At 38.8% G+C, this 26608-nt stretch overlaps 1 protein-coding gene and 1 pseudogene across 2 annotated transcripts in view; both read right to left on the bottom strand.

Annotated features, from left to right (window-relative positions):
* Window positions 1-26608, bottom strand: part of MKLN1 (muskelin 1) — a 335662-nt gene that overhangs the window by 216995 nt on the left and 92059 nt on the right. The window lies entirely within an intron of this gene.
* On the bottom strand, window positions 25377-25537 carry LOC122905632 (annotated as a pseudogene).

The following is a 26608-nucleotide window of genomic DNA, read 5'->3' as shown; positions in this document are numbered from 1 at the left end:
TACAATACATGCATACGTACACTCTGTTTCTCACATAAATTCCGTGAGGGTAAGAACCTTCTATGTTTGTTCTTTGCTGTGACTCTAGCACCTAGCACACTCTCTGGAACATAGCAGGTACTCAGTAAGTATTTCCGAATGAATGAATGAATAGATAAATAAGTGAATAAATACATGAATGATGACTGATCCTTTAATCCCATGAGCTATATAATAAATGCATGGCTTGGACTGTAAGAGGAAAGTGTAGATGGGCAGTGAAGACTTACCACCACAATTAGAAAAACAGAGCAGTGTGCACATCAGGACCTTACCTTCATTAGCTTGTCCAGTCTGTGTCATCATCCTCTTTACACAAGAAGATGAAGGAACATCATGGCAGGAAACTAAAATCTCAATGGGAATAATAGACTGTGAGTAAATGAGGACAAATGGATGTTTCTAAGATGCTTGCAGTATGAAACAGCCTTCGTAAATTGGTTAATGAGAGAAGTAGGAAGGAAACTGCAGACAGTTACAGAGTTCTGACTGCTGAAAATACATTGATTGAGGAGAGGCAAAAACATGTTTTTCATAGTTTTTGAAGATGTATGAGATAGTTCTTTAGATGTTTATAACACATTTGTTTTCTTCTCGCAGGTGCCATGGCACAAAGTGTGGTTTAGATATTTCATATGGTTTCTGGTGCTCTACTTGCTTGCTTTGTCATGGGCACCGTCTCACAAGAAGAACAAAGTACAAGTTGCATGGGCAGCTTCCAGAACAGAGCCTCTGCAAGGCTTGGTCCAGATGCCTTGAAACTTTGGAAAGTCCTAAATACAAACAAGTAAGTTCACAGTACGGACTGATTTGTGGTGGTAATGAGGTTGATGCTGATGTTGATTGATGGACTTTTTCCAGAAACTGACCAAGACATTAATACAAGGTCTAGGCAGTAAGCGACCTGAAAATAGGGCAGTACATTTATTTTGCATACCTTTGAGGATACACAAGAACAGAACAATCAGCCTGTGTCAAGGAGCTATCTGTCTCCCCTTGTGGCAGAAACTGCTGTGACACTTCTTAGCCTCTCTTGAAATTGGGCTGAACCTGGTGACTAATTTTTGGCTAGCTGAAATTGGGTGGAAATAATGGGTGCCATTTCCAGGTCTGGGCCGTAAAAAGCCTCCTGTGCAGTGATGGAAGGTTCTTCTCCCACCCACTGGCTGAATGGAAAGAATTCTGAGAACCTAAGGAAGAAAGAGCCATAAGCTGGAAGAAGCCTAAATCCCTGAATTACCGCACAGGGGAGTGTCTGCGACATTTCACACACTTCTACCCTGCCGTTTCATATTGGACTGTGATGAGAACTATATATATATATATATATATATATATATATATAATTATATTATATATTTATATTTTATAGGTAAAATATAAAAATAATTAAAATATATAAATAAACTCTTTAAATTTATATTTATATATTATATAAATAAATAAATAATAAATCAATAAAGAAGAAATAAATAAAATCTTCAAATATATATTTTAAAAGATTTTATTTAGTTATTTGACAGAGAGAGGGAGATCACAAATAGGCAGAGTGGCAGGCACAGAGAGAGAAGGGGAAGCAGGCTCCCTGCTGAGCAGAGAGCCTGATGAGGGGCTCGATCCCAGGACCCTGAGACCATGACCTGAGCCGAAGGCAGAGGCTTAACCCACTGAGCCACCCAGGCGCCCCAAGAACAATATATTTTAATTTGGTCGAGCCATTGAGATTTTGAACTCATTTGTAATAGTCTATCTTGATTAATACAAGCCTATTTCCCAGCATTTCCCCTGGTTGCAAGTAGTAAGAGATACTGGGATAAATTTCTGGAGTGTCAGAGGATTGAGATAAAAGAAGGTATCAAAGGCCACGCTCAACATCAGAGAATATTGCACTGAAGGGGATTCCAGAGTTAATTTTAAAGGCTTAGAAATCCCCACAGAGCTGAAGCCATTCATGGTAACCTCTGCTTATCTGACCAGTCCCCTCAAGACACTTTCATTCTCTTGGGAGAACAGTGAATAACTGTCTCCAAACCAGTTCATATGAACCCTAAAAATAGGCTATTCAATTTAAAGTACATAGGGTCTAGTCAGATAATACCACATTAAGACCCATCTTGCTTCTGCTTTTGTGCTTCTGCTTCTACTTTCTCCTTAATCACATAGTGATTAAGGAGAAGAAAACTAAGTTGGTAAGGAACTTTGTGTTTGGAGGTATATTTTTTAAATGATTATACAAAGTTGGGTTGAGCATAGTACTAATGGACAATTATCAGGGAGCCAAATGCTGTGGCAAAAATGAGGTCTCTGGGTGCTTGCCTGAAGAAGTTATTGGGAAACTTTTGTTTACTTAGCAGACTCTGAAGGCTAAACCCTTTTTCAAGTAGCCTCTGGGTATTAAGGACAATAAATAAAGATGTGCTGATTGAAAACATTTAGAAAACAACTTGTTACAGCCTTTAAAATAACAAGGTATTAATTCAGCTTAAAACAGAATATTCTGTGCCCATTTGGCCCGCTCAGCAGAAATACCAAGCTTAAAAGCTGGATCCTGTAGGTCACCTCTGTAAAGACGCTCCACCAAATGAAATTTAGCAGGGACCTGGGACAAGGCCTCTCAAAAATGTTAGATAGCTTCTGGCTGGTAGTTGAGGACTTGATCTTATTAATGGAAAGGGGGCAGCTGATGTCCCTATCTTGGGGGCGCCTAGAGAAAAGGATGAGCTGGGAAACAGCCAGGCCTACAGGAGGAAGAAATAAGAGATTTAGGAGAAAGTCTCATTGTTTAGAAGAGTCCCTGTGGGGTTGAGATGGAAGAAGCAGGCTTGAGACAGTACTTTTCAGAAATAAATTCTACTGCCCCATTTTCAAGGGGTGCAAACTAAGCTTTGATGGCCCTCGGACTTTCCTCATCTCTTCTACAAACTTCATCTTTTGTTTCCTTTCCCAAGGCACTTCATTCCTTTTTCCTCCCATCCAAAATCCCAAGTCTCCATAAACAATTAGACAGCCAGGAGCAGACCTGGTACTTCTTGAAGCTCATCACAAGAGCTATGTTAAAATCACATAGGAATCCAGAGAGGAACAGGTGAGCTTAAGGAAATGTTGCCAAGGTATAATTAGGGAACTGAGTATTCCCCCTCTGAGGACCCATTCATCAACACAGAGGATGTGCCACCTTCTTGTACATCCCCTAGCTAGAGCCCTTAAGACTTGGCATGAGCGGGGTGCCTGAGTGGCTCAGTCAATTAAGTGTCTAACTCTTTTTGGTTCAGGTGATGATCTTAGGGTTGTGGGGTCAAGCCATCAGGCTCTGTGCTGAGTGTGGAGTCTGCTTAAGATTCTCTCTCTCCTTGTCCCTCTGCCCTCTCCCCATGCCCTCTCTTTAAAAAACAAAAAACAAAAACACACACAAAAAAACTTGGCATGAGTTCTTAAGGGGTGATTTATATAACTGTGTAGAGCTATATTATATGAGTTCTTCCCAATCTCTTTTCTCAATGATCAGATTCATTTTTTTCCTAAGAGCCATATGCTTTGAAAGATTTTTATCTACCAAATAAATCACATTTATAAAGAAACCAGATTAAGTATTTACTAGGTACTAGGTATTGTATTAATGAGTGCTCTATACCCATTATCTAAAATCCTTAAGGAGTCTGAAAAATATAAATTATTACTCTGATTTTACAGATAAGTAAACTGAGGTTCAGAGATCTTAAGAACATAGCCCAAGTCTTATTGCTAGAAATTAAATTCTGGCCTCACCTCTATACCCACATTCTTTCCAGTATATACTCTGTCTACTCTATAGACAGCACATGCAGTCAACCAAAACTTCTTAATATGAAGATACATTCTTTTTTTTTTTAATATTTTATTTATTTATTTGACAGAGAGAGATCACAAGTAGGCAGAGAGGCAGGCAGAGAGAGAGGAGGAAGCAGGTTCCTCGCTGAGCAGAGAGCACGATTTGGGGCTTGATCACAGGGCCCTGAGATCATGACCTGAGCTGCAGGCAGAGGCTTTAACCCACTGACCCTCCCAGGCGCCCCTGAAGATACATTCTTTATAGTGAGTTAGTGTGGCATAATTCCCCCATCTTCCACTCTCCACCGCCAAAGGAAAGAAACTTTCCATTATTTAGTCAACGTGTTCAAGCTTTACTGAGAGTAAATATACAATGTCTTTTGGACTTTTCTGAAGAACTGGACATGGTTCAAGTAATTCTATTACTATCCTTTTAGAATTGTGAGATCCTGCAGAACCCAGACTGGAAACTGGAACTTGCAGTTCAAACAAATGGAAACTGGACAGAAGGAGTTCAGAACACAGATCCAGGCGCAGACCTCCTTCTCTAGGATTCTCTTTACCTAGGATTCTCCCACTCCTTCGATTCTATCAAGTATTCATTGATGTACCATAAGCTGACGTGAGGTAGGAAATCCTTCGGATCCCAAAAAAGTTGGTGGAAATAGGGGGAGTCATTGAAGCCTACCAGCCTAGGATAATAAGTGGTAAAAGAAGGGGAGGAAAAGAATGAGCTAGGAGTGAAAGGGTCAAAGAGAGAGGCAGAAGAAGAAGGAAGAAAACCAAGAAAAAGGTGGGTATATATAAAGAGGGAAAAAATAGGAGAGAAAAGGAAGAGGATGGATGATCCTTTACACTGTTTGGTCTTGTAAACTTGGTGTGATCTTCGTTACCAAGTGTAGTAACCCCAGTGGAGGCTATCTGCACGTGTTGCTAGGTTCACTGGGAAAGCTACTGTTGAAGAACTATTTCTGCAAAGGAAACTTTGCCACCTCCCTTCCCCAAGTGGTAACTCTGAAGCCAGATCTTAAAAAACTACAGAATAAATGGAGAGAAAGAATATTGTTAATTCCAGTTGTAAAAGGAAAATTGTTAGTCGAGTACCTTCAGGTTAAGTTCTGTCTTGCGATGCAGAAAGTTCACAACAGTTTAATCTTTGTGCTGGCCAAAAAAGAAAAAAAAAAAAGGGCGCCTGGGTGGCTCAGTGGGTTAAGCCGCTGCTTTCAGCTCAGGTCATGATCTCGGAGTCCTGGGATCGAGTCCTGCATCGGGCTCTCTGCTCAGCAGGGAGCCTGCTTCCTCCTCTCTCTCTCTCTGCCTACTTGTGATCTCTCTCTGTCAAATAAATAAATAAAATCTTAAAAAAAAAAAACAACACAAAAGACAAATGAGCAATAACAAGTAAATTACCTCCTCTGGGTATCCAGAAATGCACAGCAACCCTGAGCAGAGTTTAACTGACTTGGTATTTAATTGCCATAAAAATAAAAGTGTTGATTTTAAAAATAAAAATAACTCATTTTCCTTAGAAACCCAAAGTCTTAGTTTTAATCATGAAATCCTTTCATATAGTTGCTTATATTCTCAGTGGATCAGTTATTTAGTTTATAGTAGCTAAAAGACAAGAGGTAAATATCAAACAAAGATAACAGATGCCTAACGGTACTCAAGAAACATCTAAAGATCTGTCTATTCTGCATCCAAAGAAAAATGCTCTTCCTTAATTTTTTATTCTAGAGTCTAAAGTGGTTTTGCGGGTTTGGGGAGGAGTGGCTGGAGGAGGAGGAGTTATTTTAAAGTGCCAGAAAAGATTCTTCTGGGGAAAAAAAAAAGATTCTTTTGTATTTGAATTCCCAATGTTTAGATTCTCTTTAATGTTAGCAAAAGGATCTATTTGTCAATGGTTAGATTCTGGCTAATGAACAATTTCAGAGTAACTTCTGGGCCCAGAGAAAAGGTAGTCTCTGTTAGACTTCATATTCCAGAAATTTCTGCTCTGATTGACCACCCTCAGAGATAAACTTGAACTCCTGTGTCTACTCCATAAAAGAGGATAAAGCCTCAGTCTTAATCCTCTTATCCTTTATACAGGATAAAGGCTGTCTCCTAGATGCTGGGCAACAACTCAGAGCCCCTTTATCTGAACCTCCAAAGTAGGGATAATCATTTTAAAACAGTGTAAGTGGTCAAGTCCCCATTTTTAAAAACCCATTTTTTAGTAAGGTGTCATCGCTCTGACCTAGTGATCAGTATCAGGGTTAACAATAGTGGGACACCCAGACATTATGTACAACCTAATAGTGCTGTAGAAGGAAGTCCTCAGCATTACCCAAGATGAATTCTTACCAAAATGTTTAACCTGATTCTTATCAAACCTTTAGATTCAACTCTGAGCTTACAAAAAAAACAAAAACAAAAACAAAAACAAAAACAAAATAACAACAACCAAAAACCAACAACCAACAACCAAAAACCCCCCAAAACCCAAAAAAACAGAGAACAGAAGCACAAGTTTAACAACACCATGAGAAAACAATCAGACAAATCCAGAAGATGGAACATTCTGTAGAATAATTAGTGCAAAGTTGTTAAGAAGTCTATGTCTTGAAAATAAAATGTGTGTGGGTGGGTTGCAAAGAGCCAGCTCTAGAATTCAGATCTATAAGAAACATAACAACCAAATGAAATATGTGGATCCTGTTTGAATTCATCATCGTTAAAAGACATTTGGGGGAGGGAGAAACGGGGAGTTGTTCTTAAGGGCGTAGTATCTGTTTATGATAATGAAAAAGATCTGGAAGTAGTTGTGGTGGTAGTACAACATTGTGAATGTACTTAATGCCACTGAATTGTGCACTTAAATATGGTAAATTTCAGTGCTGTGAAATATGTAAACCTGGTGATTCACAGACCTGTACCCCTGGGAATAAAAATATATTATATGTTTATCAAAAAAAATAAATAAATAGGGCGCCCGGGTGACTCAGTGGGTTAAGCCGCTGCCTTCGGCTCAGGTCACAATCTCAGGGTCCTGGGATCGAGCCCCGCATCGGGCTCTCTGCTCAGCAGGGAGCCTGCTTCCCCCTCTCTCTCTGCCTGCCTCTCTGCCTACTTGTGCTCTCTCTCTCTGTGTCAAATAAATTAAAAAACAAAACAAAACTTTAAAAATAAATAAATAAATAAATAAATAAAAATTTTTTAAAATGGTAAATTTCATATTATGTACATTTTCCCACACAATTTTTTAAAAAGATATTTTGGGGACAAGTAGGGAGTATGAGTATTCACTGCTATTGAAAAATTATCTGAATCTTATTAAGTGTGGTAATAGAATTGAGTTTACCAAGCAAAGTTGTGCTTATTATTTAAAGATGAATGTTGAAGTATTTAAGGGTGAAATACATATTTCTATAGCTTGTTTTGAATTACTTCAGAAAAAAAAGGCAAGAGGAAAATGAAGAATATATGACACAATTCTAGCAACTGTTTGATCTAGGTTATAGATAATGGATGTTCATTATACTATTCTGATTCCTTTTCTGTATGTACTAGAATTTGCAAAAGAGAAGGGGATCATGAACAAATCACTTCTCTGTACAACAAAACAAACTCTGATTGTAGTTCTGAATTAGAAATGTGAGTTACCCAGAGGTGATGCTCTCTGGAAGCCCACACATTCTGGAGGTAAGAAGATGAATGGGGGTGCCTGGGTGGCTCAGAAGGTTAAAGCCTCCGCCTTTGGCTCAGGTCATGATCCCAGGGTCCTGGGATCGAGTCCCACATCAGGCTCTCTGCTCACCAGGGAGCCTGCTTCCTCCTCTCTCTCTCTCTCTGCTTGCCTCTCTGCCTACTTGTGATCTCTGTCTGTCAAATAAATAAATAAAATCCTTTAATAAATAAATAAATTTGCCTTCTAAAAAAAAAGGACTGACATACAGCCTTAAAAAAAAAAGAAGAAGATGAGTGAGCCAGGATGAGAGTTGGTGGTCATAATCATGTAAGTTTAGCAGAGATGCCAAGTATAAGAAAGTGGCAGAAAGAAAGTTTGAAGGGATGAAGAGAACGTGTCAACCCCAAACCAGAGTGCAAGAAGTCTGCATAGAGAATCATTGCCTCAGCCATAACTGCTCCCCAACTACTGCCTATATCCTCCCTTGGGGGTTTGGGCTGCTTAATTGCATTGAAAGGCAGACTGGTTCATTTCTGGGAGCTACAGAAAGGGAAAGGACTGATTTCATCAAAGGCACCCCGTAGATCATTTCCCTTTTACAAATCAATGCACCAGAAAACATGTCACTTGGTTGTGTCTCTTCCAGATTATCATGAAATTCATTGCCATCCTTATTCTTCTTTATGAATAAAACTTTAGTGTATCTTAACTAGAAGTGCATGAAGAAGAGAAGGGAAGGCTTGGGAAAAAACAAAATAAAACAAACAAACAAAAAAACACGCAAAGCACTAATAAAGTAAAGCCCTAGGAATGTAAATGGATGGCTTCCTCTGCACAGAATATCTGATAACATCTGCAAAACACTTCATTTATACCAACAATTGTAACCTTGCTATAAAACACAAATTGCTTTAATAATTCCGCAATTTCCTTCCGGGTTAAAATTTTACTCGGAAATCTTGACATGAGCAGCTTCCTCTAATGGGTCTTTGGTTTGCAAGGAACGGTGAGGCATTGTTATTCACCAAGGCATTCTGCTCAGATTTGCTTTGACCCTGTCTTCTCCACTAGTTGCATCTCTCTGTATCTCTTCCAGAAATCTTCCCACTAAAGATCATCTTGAAGAGGAACATCCATCCACATTTTCTCATCCTCTCCTTCCTATTCTACAAAAGGAGACGGTCAGTACTCTGTAGGCATAGAGCCACATTTACAGTGAGTCGCTAGATGTCTCCTTCCCTATCCCCTCCCCTCCCCGCCTTTTCCCTCCTCTCCCCTCCCTCTTCCCTTCCCTCTCTTTTCTTCTGTTCCTTCTTTGAGGGGGCCTCAGTTTTAGGAGGGCATTTCCCTTTCATGCACTGAAGTTCAGGCAGCTGCTTCTTTTGGATTTTCCCAGATGCTTTGATTGCTCTCTTATCATCACATCCAGCACAGGAAGATAAAATTGCAAGATTCAAGTCTGGGCTTAGGGCAAGGAAAAAATGCACCTTAAATCTTCTATCTTGGCTCTGAGATCTAGGCCAGTTTACTAGAGAGCTCTGCCTTAGCATTTTAGGCACAACCTGATTAATGAAATGTTATATTACAATTGATTCTATACCCTGAGGGATTAGGGTGGTACTTGGGCTAAACCTGGGTTTAGATGTCCATAGATCCCTTGGCTTAATGGAGTTCTCTCTCTCTACAAACACAGACACACACACACACACACACACACTATAAAACAGCTTTATTGAGCTTTACATCACATACCATGCAATTCACCCATTTAAACTATATAGCTCACCGTTTTTTTAGTATATTCAGAGTTGTGCAAACATAACCACAGCCAATTTTAGAATATTTTATCACTCCAATAGAGAATACTTGTACCCATTAGCCATCAGACGCTATTTCCTCCTAACTTCTTCCATCAAACCTCAGTAATTAGACAATCACTACTCTATTTTCTGTCTCTATAGATTTGCTTTTCTGGACATGTCATATAAATGGAATCATTCTTTTGTGACTGGCTTCTTTTAAGTGGCATAGTGTTTTTCAAGGTTTATCCCCATTGTAGTTCTTTACTCCTTTTTATTGATAAATAATATCCATTGTATGGATATACCATATTTTATTCAACCGTTCATTTGTTAATAGACATTTGGGTTGTTTCTAATTATTTTTTTAAAGTTTGTCCATCCATCCATCCATCCATCCATTCATTCATTTAAGGATCTCTACCCTCAATGTGGGGCTATAACTAATGATCCCAAGTTTAAGATTTGCAGGCTCTTCAGACTGAGCTGGTCAGGCACACCTGGGTTGTTTCTATTTTTGACTACCATGAGTAATGCCACTATGACCATTCCTTCATGTACCATTTTGTGGAGACCTATGTTTTCATTCCTCTTTGTTGTATATCTAGTAGAATTGCTGGTTTATATGGTAACTTTACGTTTAATCCTTTGAGGAACTTGCAGACAGATTTCCAAAGTGGTATACCATTTTGCATTCCCACTAGCAATGCATGAAGATTCCAACTTCTTCACGTATCTCCAACCTTTATTATTATCTATCTCTTTGATTATAGCCCTTCTAAGAGGTTTCACAGAGTATCTCATTTTGGTTTTGATGTGCATTTCTCTCATGGCTAAAGACGCTAAGTGTCTTCTCATAAGTTTATTGGCCTTTTGTATATCTCCCTCAAAGGAATGTCTATACAAGTTCTTTGTCTAATGGGAAAGTGTTTCCCATAAAAACTAAAAATTAGAAAATGGAGACCAAACTAAAGGAATTATAGGTACTTAATGTAGACAGTATTTTTTCTACCAACATTGTCTTAAAAATGGAACACATTATTTTAAGATGATATACAGACAGTACAAAAGAACAGACTAGCTAATCTAGATAATCGTATTCGCTTTGGCAGCACATATGCTAGCTAATCTAGATAATTATCATTTTAGAATGATACATATCATATATTTGGGGGAGAGAAATGGATGAGGTACTCCTCCCAAACAGTGTAATTATGTGCAAGAGAAGCACATCATCGGGCACATTTGGATTATTTGATATATTTGCCATATAGTACAATATTAAAATAAAAATGAGAATGAAATTAATATGCTAATAAAATCCATGTAGAATTGGTTAGATGCTGAGGTTCCAGGTAGACTACAAACCTGAAGAATGTACTTCTGGGATGTAGAAGTATGATGGTGTTAGAAATGCAAAGTAGCATTAGTAATAAATATATTGAGTCTACAGAAAATATTCTTCCCACCTTGTTTTTATGAATACATTTTCTATTTTAAAGCAGGAAATTAAAAAAAACACAACTTTTGTGCATCCCCCCAAAATTCTTTGTCCATTTTTAAATTGGATTAAAATTTTAAATTGACTTGTAAGTATTATTTATATATTCTGAAGACAAGTTTCTTCTCAGGTATAGGATTTGCAAATATTTTTCCCTATTCAATAAGTTGTCTTTTCGCTTTCTTAGTGATATCCTTTAAAGCATGCAAGCTTAATTTTTTTTTTAAAGATTTTATTTATTTATTTGACAGAGAGAGATCACAAGTAGGCAGAGAGGCAGGCAGGGGTGGGGAGAAGCAGGCTCCCTGCTGAGCAGAGAGCCTGATGTAGGGCTCCATCCCAGGACCCTGGGATCATGACCTGAGCCAAAGGCAGAGGTTTTAACCCACTGAGCCACCCAGGCTCCCCACAAGTTTAAATTTTGATAAATTTTCATAGCTTTACCTCATATTAAGTCAGTTGCCCATCTTGAATTAATTTTTGTTAACTCATTGTTTTGCATGTGGATATCCACTTGACCCAAGCATCATTTGTTGAAAAGACAATTCTTGCCCCACTGAATTGCCTTGGCACCCTTGTCCAAAAATCAATTGACCATAAATGTGAGGGTTATTTCTGAACTCCTTATTCCCTTCCACTAATCTATATGTGTATCCTTATGCAGTACTACACCATGTTAATTACTGTCCTCCAGTTTTGTTCTTTTTTCAAGTTTTTGTTTTGTTTTGTTTTGTTTTTTTGGCTATTTTGGGTTGCATTTCCATATGAATTTTAGGATAAGCTTGTCAATTTCTGGGAAAAAATTTAGCTTGGATTTTGATAGGAGTTGGGGTGAATTTGTAAATCAGTTTTGCTGGTATTGCCATGTTAACAATATTAAATATTCTGATCCATGAATGGGGACAGTCTTACCATTTCCTTAGGTCTTCTTTAATTTCTTTCAACAACACTTTGTAGTTTCATTGTAAAAGTTTTACACTCCTTTTATTAAATTTATTCCTAAGTATTTTATTCTCTTTGATGCTATTATAAATGAAATTGTTTTCTTGATTTTGGGAGGAGATTGTTCATAGCTAGTGAATAGAAATAAAATTGTTTTTTATATATTGATCTTATACCCTGAAACTGTGCTGAGCTTTTTTATTAGTCATAAGAGTTTTTCAGTGTATTCTTTGGGATTTTACATATACAGGATCATGTCATCTACAAGTAGATACTTTTTCTTCTTCCTTTCCAATCCGGATGCCTTTTATTTCAATTTCTTGCTTAAATAACCTGGGTAAAACTTCTAGTACAATATTAAATAAAAGTAGCAAGAGCAGTTTTCTCTTGTTCTTGATTTTAATGGGAAAGCATATAGTTTTTCACTGTTAAGTATATTAGCTACAGGTTTCTTATAGATACCCTTTATCAGGCTAGGAAATTTCCCTTCTATTCTAGTTTTGTTGATTTTTTATCATTAATGGATACTGATTTTGTCAGACGCTTTTTTCCTGCATTTATTGAAATGATCATGTGGTTTTTGTTTTTTACTCTATTGATATGGTATGTTACATTAATTGACTTTAGGATGTAAAACCAACTTTGCATTTCTGGGACAATTCCCATCTGATCATTGTGCAAAGACTTTTTTCTTCAATTTTTAAAAATATTGTAGTAAAATACACATAACATAAAATTTACTATCTTAAACATTTTTTGGTATACAGTTCAGTGATATTAAATTTATGCATAATGTTGTGCAACCACCACCACCACCCAGCACCTTAACTCTACTCATCTTGCAAAACTGAAACTCTCTATCTATTAAACAATACCTCCTCAATTTTTCTTTTCCCCATCCTCAGGCAACCACCATCCTACCTTGTCTCTATAATTCTCACCACTTTAGGAACCTCATATAAGTGAAATCAGCATGTGCCTTCTTGTAACTGGCTTATTTCACTTAGCATAATATCTTCAAGGTTTATCCATGTTGTAGTATATTGCATAATTTCCTTCTTTTTAAGGCCAAATATTCAATTGTATGTGGATACCACATTTTGCTTATCCATTTGTCCTTTGATGAACACTAGAGTTGCTTTCATGTTTTAGCTACTGTGAATAATGCCAGTGTGAATATGGGTATACAAATATCTCTTTGAGACTCTGTTTTCAATTCTTTGGGGTCTATATTGCTGGATCATATGGTAATTCTATTCTTAATTTTTTTAGGCACTGCCATACTGTTTTCCATAGCATCTGTACCATTTTACATTCCCATTAACAGTGCAGAAAAGTTTCAGTTTCTCTACATTCTCATCAACATTTGTTTTCTGTTTTTTTTCTGAGACTAGCCAGCCTCATGGGTATGACACGGTATCCCATTATAGTTTGGATTTGCATTTTCCTAATGACTAGAGATGTTGAGCATCTTGTCATGTGCTTATTGGTTATCCATGTATCTTCTTTAGAGAAACATCTATTCAAGTCTTTCACCCATTTTTAAATTGGTTTTGTTTTGGTTTTGTTTTGTTTTGTTTTGGCTTTTTTGTTACTGAGTTTTAGGAATTCTCTATATATTCTGGATTGTAATCCCTTATCAGATATGTGTTTGCAAATATTTTCTCCCATTTTGTTCGTTTTTCTTGTTACTCTGTTGAATATGCCATTTCACTGTCTTCTGCCTTCCATTGTTTCAGGTAAGAAGTCAGCTGTTATTCTTATTTGTGTTCTGTATATGACGAGTTGTTTTTTCTTTGCTGATTTCAAGATTTTCTCTTTCTTTCTCTTTCAGCATTTTTACTATGCTGTATCTGGATGTGGATCTCTGTGTTTATTCTACTTAGGGTTAGTTGAATTTCTTGGATATGTAGATTACTGTTTTTTGAATCAGATTTCAGAATTTTTACCCATTATTTCTTCAAATATTTTTTTCTGCTCTGTTTTCTCTCTCCTCTCCTTCTGGTTAGTCCCATTATGTATATGTTGATATGCTAAATGGTATCCCACATTTCTCTGAAGTTCTGTTTATTTTTCTTTCTCTTTATTCTTATATGCATGTATATATCTATCTTCAAATTTGCTGATTCTTTCTTCTGCCAGTGCAAATGTACTATTGAGCCTCTACTGGATTTTTCTTTTCTATTCTTACACTTTTCAAGTTTATAAAATCTACTAGGTTCTTTTAAAAAAAATTATATTTCTTTATTGATTATCTTATGAGACATTGTCATACCTTCTTTTGCTTTCTTAACCATGGCTTCCTTTAGTTCTTTGAATATACTTATAATAGCTGCTATGAAGTCTTTGCTAAGTTGGATATCCGGGCCCTCTTACAGGGAGTTTCTATTGATTGTTGTTTTTCTCCTGTGTATGGGTCACATCATACTTTCCTGTTTCATTGCGTGTCTCATAATTTTTTTTTTGGTTGTTGAAAACTGGACATTTTATTTTATTTTATGTAAGCACTAGGCCCAAAGTGGGGCTTATGATCATGAGATCAAGAGTTTCATGCTTTACCACCTCAGCCAGCCAAATGTCCTGAAAAATGGACATATTGTTTTTAAAGATTTACTTGTTTATTTTAACCCACTGAGCCACTCAGGCGCCCATAAAGATTTACTTGTTTATTTTAGAGAGAGGGAGACCACAAGTGTGCATAAGCAGGCAGAGGGGTGGAAGAAGAGGGAGAGAGAGAATGAATTCTCTGGGAGATTCTCCACTGAGCACTGAGCCTGCAGCAGGGGTTGATCCCATGACCCTGAGACCATGAACTGAGCTGAAACCAAGAGCTGGCTGCTCAACTGACTGAGTCACCAGATAACCCCCAAAATGGACATTTTAGATAATATATTACAACAACTCTGGATACTGATCCCTTCAACTTTGTTTATTCTTGACCTTATGAGCTTATCATTGTAGTTTGCTTTTTTATTTCTTTGGTGACTTACCTAGATTATTTTAGTGAAGTCTATTTCCCTGCAATGCAGAAGCTCTGCTGTTGCTCCTCAGAAAGTACAAGCTTGGACATACATATGCATTGTCATCCTGGGATGATAGTGATTTTTTAAAAAATATTTTATTTATTTATTTGACAGAGAGAGACAGTGAGAGAGAGTACACAAACAGGGGGAGTGGGAGAGGGAGAAGCAGACTTTGTGCCAAGCAGGGAGCCCAATGCAGGGCTCGATTCCAGGGTCCTGGGATCATGATCTGAGCTGCAGGCCCAGCCACCCAACAGTGATTTTAACTCAGCTCTCTTTAACTGTCTTTATCCCTGATCTCTCTGTTGTCTGTCACTGTTGGTATAATCCCTAGCTGGTAGGCTCCATTAGTTGCTAGCTAATCATTCTATTGTTTTCAGTATGCCCTGAGGCACAAATTGCTCCATAGTCTGATCCAATTAAATTTAAGCCTGCAGAGGTAGTTTTTGAGGCCAGTTTTTGAGATTTGTTCTGACCCCAGGAGAACTCTTCTTAGCCATCTTTTTCCCTGTTTCTGTCTGGTAAGCTAGATAGGCCTATGATCTAGCTTTTGTTGCTCTTAGAGTTACTGGGTACCCCTTCATTGCTTCTCACCAAATCTCCATTGTTTTCCAGAACTCCTTCCAGCTTAAGGTTCCCCAAACTCTAAACAAAATCAATTCACCTATGGATGGTTTCAGAGCCTTCCATTCTTATTACCTACAATTTCTCCTGAGAAAAATCTCAAGAGACTCTGTTCTTGAGGTGGGGGCAGGAACAGTGACCTGCTTCTCTTGGAGTGATACCCCTGTTTATAAGCAAGGTAGGGGCAGTAGCCTCTGGTCTTCTTGTCTCTCCTCTCCCTTTGTAGAACAACAACTTTACCATTATTATTTTTTTAAGATTTTATTATTTTTTTAAAAGAATTTATTTATTTATTTGACAGACAGAGATCACAAGTAGGCAGAGAGGCAGGCAGAGAGAGAGGGGAGGGGACATGAGCAGAGAGCCTGACATGGGGCTTGATCCCAGGACCCTGGGATCATGACCTGAGCCGAAGGCAGAGGCTTTAACCCACCGAGCCACCCAGGCACCCCAAGATTTTATTTTTTAAGTAGTTTCTACACCCAGTGTGGGGCCTGAATTCATGACCCTGAGATCAAGAGTCACATTTCCTACTGACTAAACCAGTTAGGCACCCCTAGATGTTTATTAAATGGTTGTTTTAATAAAGATTAATTTTTTTCCATATGGTTGTTTTGTTCAGGAGTGGGTCTGTGGATCTCCTCATACCATCATTTTAGAGATTGTCCCCTGACAGGATCTTAATAGCAGTAAACCTTTTCTTGACTGCCAACAACACCTTTCTGAACTCCTGCTCAGGATTTGAGTTCTGATGAAAAGTAAGTAGAATATTAGAAGACTAAACTGGAGGTGAATTTGGAGATAAAGTTACTGTTAGGTCACCCTGAAACAATGAAAAATTTATAGAGAGGCTCTATAAAGAGAACCATCACCCTTGTGCATTCTAAGCATAGAATACCAGCAGACACATTTCATCAAAATGAACCACTAAATCAGGTATCAGGAAACAAAGATTCTAATTCTTAGCTCTCTTCTGGCTTTTCCGGGTGATCCTGGGTCACCTAGTCCACCTCCTCTGAGCTGTGGTTTCCATGAATAGTATATTATTTTAAAGGATTTGTCTCACGGCTGGTCCCCCAAATAGGACATGTGGTTTAGATCCGTTAATGGTGAAGTGACTTTCACTAAATCTTTCCTACTCCTTTTCCCTGTCTCTTGTGATTGACATCAAGCATGTGGGAAGTATCTGTCTGCGCTTTGGAAATTATCACTGGCTTGGATCTGTGAACCCTCCACTGAGCTTTGGCCTATAAGCACCATGTTCTAAACACCTTGAACTTGTTGTATGAGGAAGAAAAGTGACAAAGGTTTATCGTTTGCCCTCACTGAATATTTTGATTTATAAAAGAAAAGGAAGTAGGACATCTTGAACTTCCAGCTCTGATTGCCTGGTTATGATCTCCCATTCCAAGCCAGAATTACATCTCATCCTCCATAGGCACTAGTGTTTCTGGTTATTTAAATTGAAGTTGATTCCTAGACAATTTCTCTCACAATTATGCCCAACTATCTTTGGAACAAAGTTGGTCTCCAGTAGAATATTTACAAAGCCCAAGGCCCTGACTTAATTTTTACTGATTTCTTAAAAAGCACTACCACAAAGTATTTGAATACCTTGGAGATCAAGATTAACACGTCCCCTTAGCCATTAAGTTGGTTAAAATCAGTCTCCCTCCAGAGATTACATTTAACAAGATTACCCACAGGATGGGGACGGTGGCCAAAAACCCTAGGTCTGAGTTAAGAGCAAATAACCCAACCAAGATCAGCCTAGTTGTCTTACTTTTGACAGCACAACCATTATCCCGACCGGCAGGCAGAGTTTTTGCAGTACATAAGGTTGTTTTAAAAATTTAGGGCCTGGAGTGCCTGGGTGGCTCAGTCTGTTAAAGTGTCTGGCTCTTGGTTTCGGTTCAGGTCATGATCTCATGGGTCATGAGACTGAGCCCTTTGTCAGGCTCCTTGCTCAGTGGGGAGTCTGCTTGAAGATTCTCTCCTTTTGCCCACCCCACCCCCACTAATGCACTCGAACTCTATCCGTCTCTCTTTCTAATAAGTAAATAAATCTTTAAAAAAAATGGGGGCCCAATAGAGAGTTATTGCTTAATGGTTTGAAAAGAGATAGTCATGATGATTATACAGGATTATGAATGTATTTAATGCCACTGAACTATACATTTAGAAATGGTCAAGTTGATAAAATTCATGTTATGATATTTTACCACCAAAAAAAAAAAAAAAAAGCCACCTGGAGCCCAAGTGTTGCTGGCTCCCTGTCCAAAATGTTCCTTGAATTGTTTAATAATAACATTGAATCTGAGGCTTTGCCGGCACCTGAATTTCCTGAAGATTTCCAAAGGTTGCTTACATATTACAGCCATCAGCATGCCAAACGGAAAAAACATTTTAAGTTCCCGTATCTTGTGCCTATGTCTCCAGAAACTTGGAAATAATATGAAGCTACTTAGAACCCAGGGATACAGAAGGGCTTAGGATGGGTGTATGTACATTTGGCATTAGCCTGAGTTGGCATCCACTTCCCTGTGTCCTCATTAAGTGGTACCTGAAATAACTACCAGGATCATTAAGTGGCTTACCCTAATCCTCTAAATTGTTAGCGTTAATCTAGAATTATGACGATACAACTCCAATTAACTGTCAATAGTTTTTGAACATCCTTTTCTATTGACGATGTCTTTTTCCTGTTTATCTGTTAGCCTGCCACAGCCTTGTGACCCAAGGCTTGGAATGGATCAGCCTTCCTACTCACTCCCTCCTGCGCACACCACGTCTCCATGGTAACAGCTTGTCAGGCCCTGCTTGGTGCAAGTTCTGAAGACCTCTCATCTGCAGCCTCAGTCCTGCACAGATCTAGTCTTAATAAGCCAGGCTTCTAAGTAGGAGCTTGTGTTAGGAGCTTCATCTCTCTAGCCGGCAGGGTTTGAAACTGTCCTTAAGCCTCCTTTAGGGTACACCTGAGGAGGCCCTAGTGTCACTGTGTTGTCCTGACCTTCCTCCATTACTGTTCAGGGCAGTGGTAGGGTTTCTGTCTGGGATTCCTGCTTCTACCTAACTCATCATCTCCTTCCAGCAAGTTCTCCTCCTATCATCTTCCTCCATCCATAAAGCTGAGAGCCATTCTGAATATTTCAGACGCTACCTATGGCTGATCATCAAGGTTTGTTGGTACAACTGCTTTGTATCTCTCAAACTCATCTTTCTCTACATCACTATTGCTTTTGCTGTGTTCAGGCCCACGTAGTTTCCTTCTTCAGTTACTGCAAGATCCTCCAACCTGGTCCTCCTACTTCCATGTTTGCTTTCCTTGCATCCAATCTCTACATTACAACCAGTGAGTAAACTTCCTAAAAAAGTAGAACTGACATGACAGTCAGCATTTCCCATTATCCTCAGGGTGGATTTCAGACCCACTTGCACGGAACACAAGATTACACCTTTGTAATCTGACCCCTACTTACCTCTCCAGGATCATCTCTTGCCCCCTCCCTTGCATCTTCTTACTTCAGCCACACCAAAACTCTTTACTTCTCTGATGAGCCCTTGCCCCTCCCCAAATTCTCCTGGGAAACATAACAAATTGTATCTATTCCTGAGAATATCTGCTATTTTCTCCTCTTACAATGCATGATTCCTTGTCTCTCTTGCCTTTGTGATGCACTGCTGCCTCCTCCACCTGGAGTGTCCTTCCTCCTTCCTTCTGTATAAGCCTTTCACATATAATCTTGGGGAAGTTTTCCCAACTCTTGAATCTTAAGTGCCTCTTCTAAGTTCTCCTTGAGCTCCTGTATTTACTCCCTTTCTGCCTTTATGCTGAACTCTCAACTCCACAAGGGTATAGAGAGAGATAGAGAGACCTCTATCTCAGCACCTAGCATGTTCACTCAGATGTCTGTTGAGTAAGTGAAAGAATGGAGAATGAAGCCTCTGGAATAAAAACATCACCACATGCTGATTATAAATACATCCTCTTCCAGAGTCTTTTGCTAATGGGTACCATTCATGCTCCAGATAGGATCAGCTAGAAATTTGATACACTGCCAGCACATTGCAGTTTGGACGCTGACCACTGTCCTTGGGGATGCTTCTACAAATGGGTCAGTTGCCTCAGCTCAGCTCTGGCTACTCCTGGTTGCTCCTTTTTGTCGGTCACACGGAGGTCCCTGTTGGGCTCGTGGCTGAACCCGTGTGGCTCCCATCAGCAGCTGGAGAGCCATTCCTAAGAGCTGAGATAGTGAGTCAGTTCTCCTTTAATTGCCCAGGGAAGATTCCTTTCTCCCTGGTTATGCAATGTCATCTAGGCTGTGTTTTCCTTAGTGGAATCCAAGACATGGAATCGTGGTAAGAGGAGAAAATAGCAGATATTCTAAAGAATAGATACAATTTGTTATGTTTCCCAGGAGAATTCGGGGAGGGGCCAGGGCAGGATGAGGAAATTAGTAAAGGACCTGTGTTCATAGATAAAGAAATAAAGCAGAGGAGGAGCTGAATGTGTATGGATACCTTCCCCTCAGAGAGTTCAATGGCTTATCTGAGAAAGAAGCCAGAAAAAGAGAGACTTCTCACCAGAGGTGGATGCCCACCGATGTTGGTACTTGATGTTAAAGAGCATTCAGCCCTCAGCTCTGTTCCATTCACTTATTCCTAAACCAACACATCTCATCCTCAAGAAATCAGAAACACAACCAACTTTTTGATGTGGATCTAGAAAAGATGAAGAAAAGAATGAATTTTGCCTAAACTGAGTTCCCTTGTTACCAGTAAAGGCTTACATGGACAGGGAGGAGGAGTAAGGACTCTTAAGTAGAGGAGGTAGCAAAGCAAAGGCATAATCTCGTTTTCTCCCCTGCAGTAAGAATGCAAAAGAGCCATTAGATGAGAAAATGTATGTGAAAACACTTAGCACAGTGCTTGGCAAATAGATGGGATTCAAAAATATCGACTGTTTTTTTTTTTTGTTGTTGTTGTTTTATCTATGCTCAGTGTAGGGACCCATAAGATAGTTTAGTGTGTAGGAAGACTAACTGGGGAGCCAGTGGGAGTAAGGAAGTGTTTTGTACTTGGATTTTAGTGAAAATTTTGCCATTAGAGTTTCTTTCCTTTGACTCTATTTAAAAGCAAATACCACTTAGAGATAAAACACATTATATGGAAAGCTATATATAGATAGATAAACATTATACACACACACACACACATTACATATTTTCTTATAGTCAGTGGTAGAAAGAACATAAACATCATAGATGGGGGTAAGGACAAATTTTCTATTTCTCAAAGCTAGACAAAAACCTGTCAGTCTGAATTGGAGTACTAATACTCTCATAACTTCTACCATTTAGAGAAATAATTTTAACATGTATAAGGTTCTTGTAGAGATGAGGCAGTAACGTAGAAACCAAGGAACAACTGGGTCATTTGCCTCAATACTGAGGCACTTTCTTAATCAGACATGTAAGGAGTGGTAGAAGATCTTGTCTGTTGGCAGCTTAGAAAGTGATAGTTGAGGCCAAAGGAAAACAGAAATCGCCAGCACTTTTATGCATTTAAATTCTCTTTTATGTATGTTAATACTTCTAATTCTGTTTTATGTATGTTAATACTACCAAAATCTGGACCAGCACTCATAGTACTTGTAAGCGCTCGGTAAATGTTTGTTTAATCCAAACCAAACTAAAAACCTAAATAAACCCAAACTAAACTGGTACATGTTAACACCTGCCAGCTATGTCCTACACTAGGTTCAGTAAAACTCTTAGGTTAATATAAGCTTTAAAAACAAAGTACCCACATTCTATATTTGTGCTGGACTATACCACATGTACTCTCATAGTTCCCTGAGATACATAGTCTTTACTGCTTCCATTCACAGGCAGAGGAACTATGTCACAACAGGTGAAGGAGCTTACTCAGAGTAGCAAGAAAGTTAATATTAGCCTAGAGTCTAAGATTCCTAACTCCAAAATTAATAGACAAAAGTAAAAGATTAAACAACAACAACTTTTGGGAAGGGTAGGAAAAGAGATTCCCCTTAATATTTTAATAAAGAATGATTATAACCAATAATTAAAAGACTAAGATCCCAATGGAAAAATGGGCAAAGGATACAAACTAACAAATCATAAGAGGAGATCTCTGTAACAATCAAAGAAAGACTCTGTCTAAAATTTGAGTTTGGAGTTCTCTGCTAAGTGGCCCAGACCAGACCTCATAGCCAAGATAGACGATAAATGGGCCTTTTTCCTTGCCCGAATCCCAAACCTGAGTCTTGCAATTTTAACATCTTCCACCAGGAGTGAAGACATTGGAAAGCCAAGAGCACTGCCAAGAATGGGTGAGCATTTTCTGGGCTTTATGGATAAATACAGCCAAGGAGGGGGAAAGCCTGGGGCAGCCTCACAGAGCCTGTAGACCCCCCTGATATTCCTTGGAGAGGGAATCAAGCTTGGTCTGGTTCTGTGCAGAGCCCTTAGGGTCTAGGTACTCAAAGTATGGTCCATGAGCATCTCCAGGAAGCTCACAGAAATGTAGAACCTGTAGTGGCCACTCCAGGCTTCTTGGTCCAGAATCTGCATTTTAGCAAGCTTCCCAGGTGACGTTGATGTGCATGCACAGTGGCGCATGAGAAACATGGCCCTGGGGCCTGGTGCAGGGTTTATTGTAGGTCCTCCATAAGTGTCTGTGGATTGAATAAAAGACTGGACAGGGTATCACTGGGATCCCTTTCTAGAGTAAATCCTCTGACTTACCAAAAGCTAGCAACTATCCATGCTGAGTAAAGCACTGACCATCTTATGAAGGGCTTTAATAAGATTAATGAATTAATAACAGCATTCTGGTGGTGGTGTTTTCTACAGTGAATTTAGAGTTTCTTATTAATATCCTTTTACTAGGCTTCTTTATATGCCCAGGAGGCACCAACAAGGCACAAATCCTTCTTTATTGCCCTTTCTGGAAAGCACTGAGAATGTAAAATCAAATGAGTAAACATTAAGAATAACAAATCTGAAAATGCTGGGGGAAAGGGTAGTGTAGTGTAGGATGCAGCTCTTTTACCTAACTTTCACAGAACGCAGTGTGTACACTTTCCTCTTGTACCATATGGGCTTGTGTATGTGGAGGTGGTGATGGTGAAGAGGGAAAGAAGAGAAAAAAAGAAACCAAGGATTAAGGACCTCCGTGCTGTCCTATGAGCCCACAGGAAGTCGCTAAATCTGGCATTCGGGGGGCTTCTGAAGCGAGAAACTGCACCACCATTATTATTATCATTGTCCTCACCATCACTTTTAGTCTATCTGCTTGCTGTCTGCCAACCGTTTTACTGAACCGACCATCTTAGTCCTGACCCAAACCTTAACTTCAGGGCTGGCCACAGACCTTGGGCTGCCAGGAAACCAGTTAAAAGCAGGGAGACAAAAGGGATCCAGAGAATGGAGAAGCATTCTGAGTTGCGCTAATGAGTGAGGTGACTCACGGCTGACTCAGACTAGCAAAGACGAGCCTGGGGATGGGGGGCGGTGCGGGGCAGACCTCAAAGGAGCTCTGCCGAAACGTTCAAATGGGAGCTGGGAGGCCAGGGACACGGTGTTATTTAGAGAACTGCCTGCAGCTCTGGTGTTGGAGGGAGGAGCCGATCCTGAAAACAGAGAGAGAAAATTGCACTTGAGGCCAGAAACTGAGTTGTGAATCCGTAGCCTTCTGTGCTTTGACAAATGTGTAAATTCTCTAGTGACATTGACCTGCTCTTTGGCAAATCTTGGGACACGAACTCAATACGAATTCATTGACATCAGATTGCTGGGGAATAGAGGTAAACCATGAACCACCCTTGATTTTTCTAATGCCCGCAATTAGAAAAATAAGCCTTTTTTTTTTTTTTTAACTTTCTATAGTGTTTCGCATTTGGAGAACATTGTGATCCAACCTGTGCTTATAGATAGATTTTTTTTTTAATTTGTGTATATGAGTAAAGCATCTTCTCTCTTATTAATGGCTAACTGAGTCTCTGAGTTTGAAGATGTTAAGGCCATATGTTGTTATGAAGTTTGGTAGCTGTATTGTCCTATACGGACTCTACCGAAATCATATGGACTGAAATGACACACCGTATCCAGGTCCTCTGGAGAGCACACATTTGTGAGACGGCTGGCTCTAGGTGTGAACTACTTGGCTGACAAAGCTTGTCTCCCTGTGGCTAAGTGACCCACACAGATATTAACCCTACAACCTCAGCCTCATTAAGGCAGTGCAAACCAACTAAGCTGTCTAAAAATAATTTTGGTCGATTACACATATTTATGTGATTCGATGACTACAGTCACAAATGTACTTCCCCAGAATGGCGCTGTGGCAGTGGAAAAGACAGGGGTTCTTTGACAGTTAGCCTACCTGTGAACTTTCACTGAGATGAAAAATGAGTTGCTCTAAAAGCAAAAGTGTTTCTCTGTATTTTTTTTAATCATGCTTTTTTATTTGACATTGGGTTGTAGAATTTTCCTTTAGCTTTTAGCTAATTCTTTAACATGGTTCCTATGGTAGCTTGATATTCCATTTCCTTACTGTATCATTGATTCACCCTTTGTTGAACTCATAAGAATGGTGATATTCCTATCATTTGGTGTAGATAGTTATGTTTTCCTGAATATTTCAATAGTATATATAAGCAGAATGAAGTTATTAGGTCATAATGTTATGAGCATCTTTGGAGTTTTCATATATTTCCAAATTTTCCTTCAGAAAGGTTTTGCCATCTGATAACTCTTCCAGAAATTTATCAATGTTCCTATTTTCATATACCTTTGAGAGCACTAATACTATTTTTCTTTTGCCTCCAGTCATTTTGAGGATATTTTAAAATGTTTATTTGTTACTAAGATTACTTTCTATGATTTTTAATGCATGTCTTTTCCAATTTTTCTATTGAAATATTTGCCTTTTAATTATTGATTTATAATAGCTCTTTGTGTATTAAGGAAGCATCCTTCTTCTCCCAATTTTTTATTAGGCTTTTAACTTTATTTGCAGTGACCATCTTTGTTTTTCATCTCTAAAGATAAACATCAGTCACAATTTACGCAGTTAATGGATAAACCAAATATGAAATTATTTGTGAAAATGCTGTAGAACATAAAGGATTTTTATCATATACTGCCAGTGTTGATGCTACCCAAAAATCAAGGTCATTGGCCTACAAGTCTAACAGGAATTTATAGGCAATTCAACTTTTTTTCATGCCTCTGATAGTACCTTATGAAACAAGAAATTAATTTAAATCTTTTATATCGTAGTTACTAGGAATGCTATAAAAATAAACAATGATGTCAGATTTAAAGATTTATTTATTTAATTATTTGACAGAGATCACAAGTAGGCAGAGAGGCAGGCAGAGAGAGAAGGGAAGCAGGCTCCCCACTGAGCAGAGAGCCTGATGTGGGGCTCAATCCCAGGACCCCAGGATCATGACCTGAGCCAAAGACAGAGGTGCCACCCATGATGTGTCCCATGATGTCAGATTTAAAGCACTCTGAGACTTTTAGATGATTCCACATAAAACAGGTCTATTATTTCTTTCTTTTTTTTTTTTAACTTTCATTTGAAAAATCGAATTAATCCAATACAGGTGCATTATAACAGGAACGGCATCATATTCATCACTATTGTTACTTTTGGCTCATAAGTTATGCCAGGCTCACCTGCCCAGATAGTCTTTTTCTCAAGCTTTTCTTTACTTGAAAACAAAAGGAGATTCATACATGAAAAACTCTTCTCCAACAGAAAGAAATGTTTTTTTTTAATTACATAGTTTAATAATTAATTAATTAATTGATTTAAGTAGTTAAACAATACTTAAAGGCATACATGAACAAGTCTTGCTTGCAGGGATATGTCCTTCCTCCATCTGCCTCCACAGTACTCCCTGAGGTTTCTTTGTATTCTTCCAGTGCTGCTTCATATATTTGTAAATAGATACAAATAAATACTATCATTATCATTCTTCTTCTCACTCACAAGAGTAGCATACTATATACATTATTCTGTACTCTGCTTTTTTAATTAGCAATAATCGCGCCTCGGATAAACCTCATTGGCTACGATACTGCCACTGCGCAAAGCTTGTACTCTGCTTTTTTAAACTAAGCAATATATCTTCCAACAGGAGACCTTCAGTAGGAAGACATGTAATGTAGACAAGAGACATGATGACATTGGCATTAAACAAGAAAGTTTTAAAATTCCTGTGTCAGTTCTGTCACCATAATTATAGAAACTTAGAGTTGGATAGTGTGATAAAACCTTTGCTGATCAGTCAGCAAACCTGTTCCTCTTTTTCCTGGGCACAGGACTGCATTTTAAGCCTCCCTTGCAATTGAGTGTGGCCATGGGACTGAATTCCACTGGATAGAAAGAATGTGAGCTGAGCCTCTGTGTACCACTTCTGGGTCTAGTCTATAAAAATCTCCCCACACAATCTTCCCTGTTTTTTCCCTGTCTGTCAGCAGGATGTTAATGCCGACAGCAATCTCATAAGCCACATGTTGAAGGTGGCAGAATTACAAGATGGAAGGGCCTGTTCTTGAACGACCGCTTGGAAGAGAGCCACACACCATGAACACCCATTTTGGATGTTTTATGAGTGAGGAATAAATTTCTTATCATGTCACCATCTTTACCCTCCTCTGGGAATTTTGGTTGGGCTTGTCATTATTCCCCATTCAGTGGGTACTCAGAACAGAACATCATACTCTTGGTAACATTGACCAGCCAGGGTACCAACCCCCTCCCAGTTAGGACTTCATACTCCAATTAATACAGCTTAATATTTTAACAGTCTTAGATGTGGTCATATCACCTGTTGACTCATTTTGAGCTTGTGGCCCAGCTTCTTACCTCTTCTCTCTCCTCTCCTCTGCCTCCCACTATACCATGATTTATTTTATGACCTTAGACAAATCACTTCACCTCTCGAGGGCTAATTTTCATGTGAAAAATGAAGTGGTTGGACCAGATCATTTCTGAGTTGTTTCCCCCTGCCCCATTGTAATATTCTTTGAGTTAAAATAGGAAGTTCTAATAAGGCTCACATTGTACTTTTACTTAGTTAGAATCCTTCACCCGTAGCAGTACGAGAGTATAAATTGCCTGGAAACATTAAGCTCATCGAACAACATGAAACTGGGCAGGTAAT

Source organism: Neovison vison, chromosome 4 (assembly GCF_020171115.1).
Source record: "Neovison vison isolate M4711 chromosome 4, ASM_NN_V1, whole genome shotgun sequence".
NCBI lineage: Eukaryota > Metazoa > Chordata > Mammalia > Carnivora > Mustelidae > Neogale > Neogale vison.
Note: the sequence above shows the minus strand (reverse complement) of the source record. Positions and strands in the feature narration are given on the sequence as shown.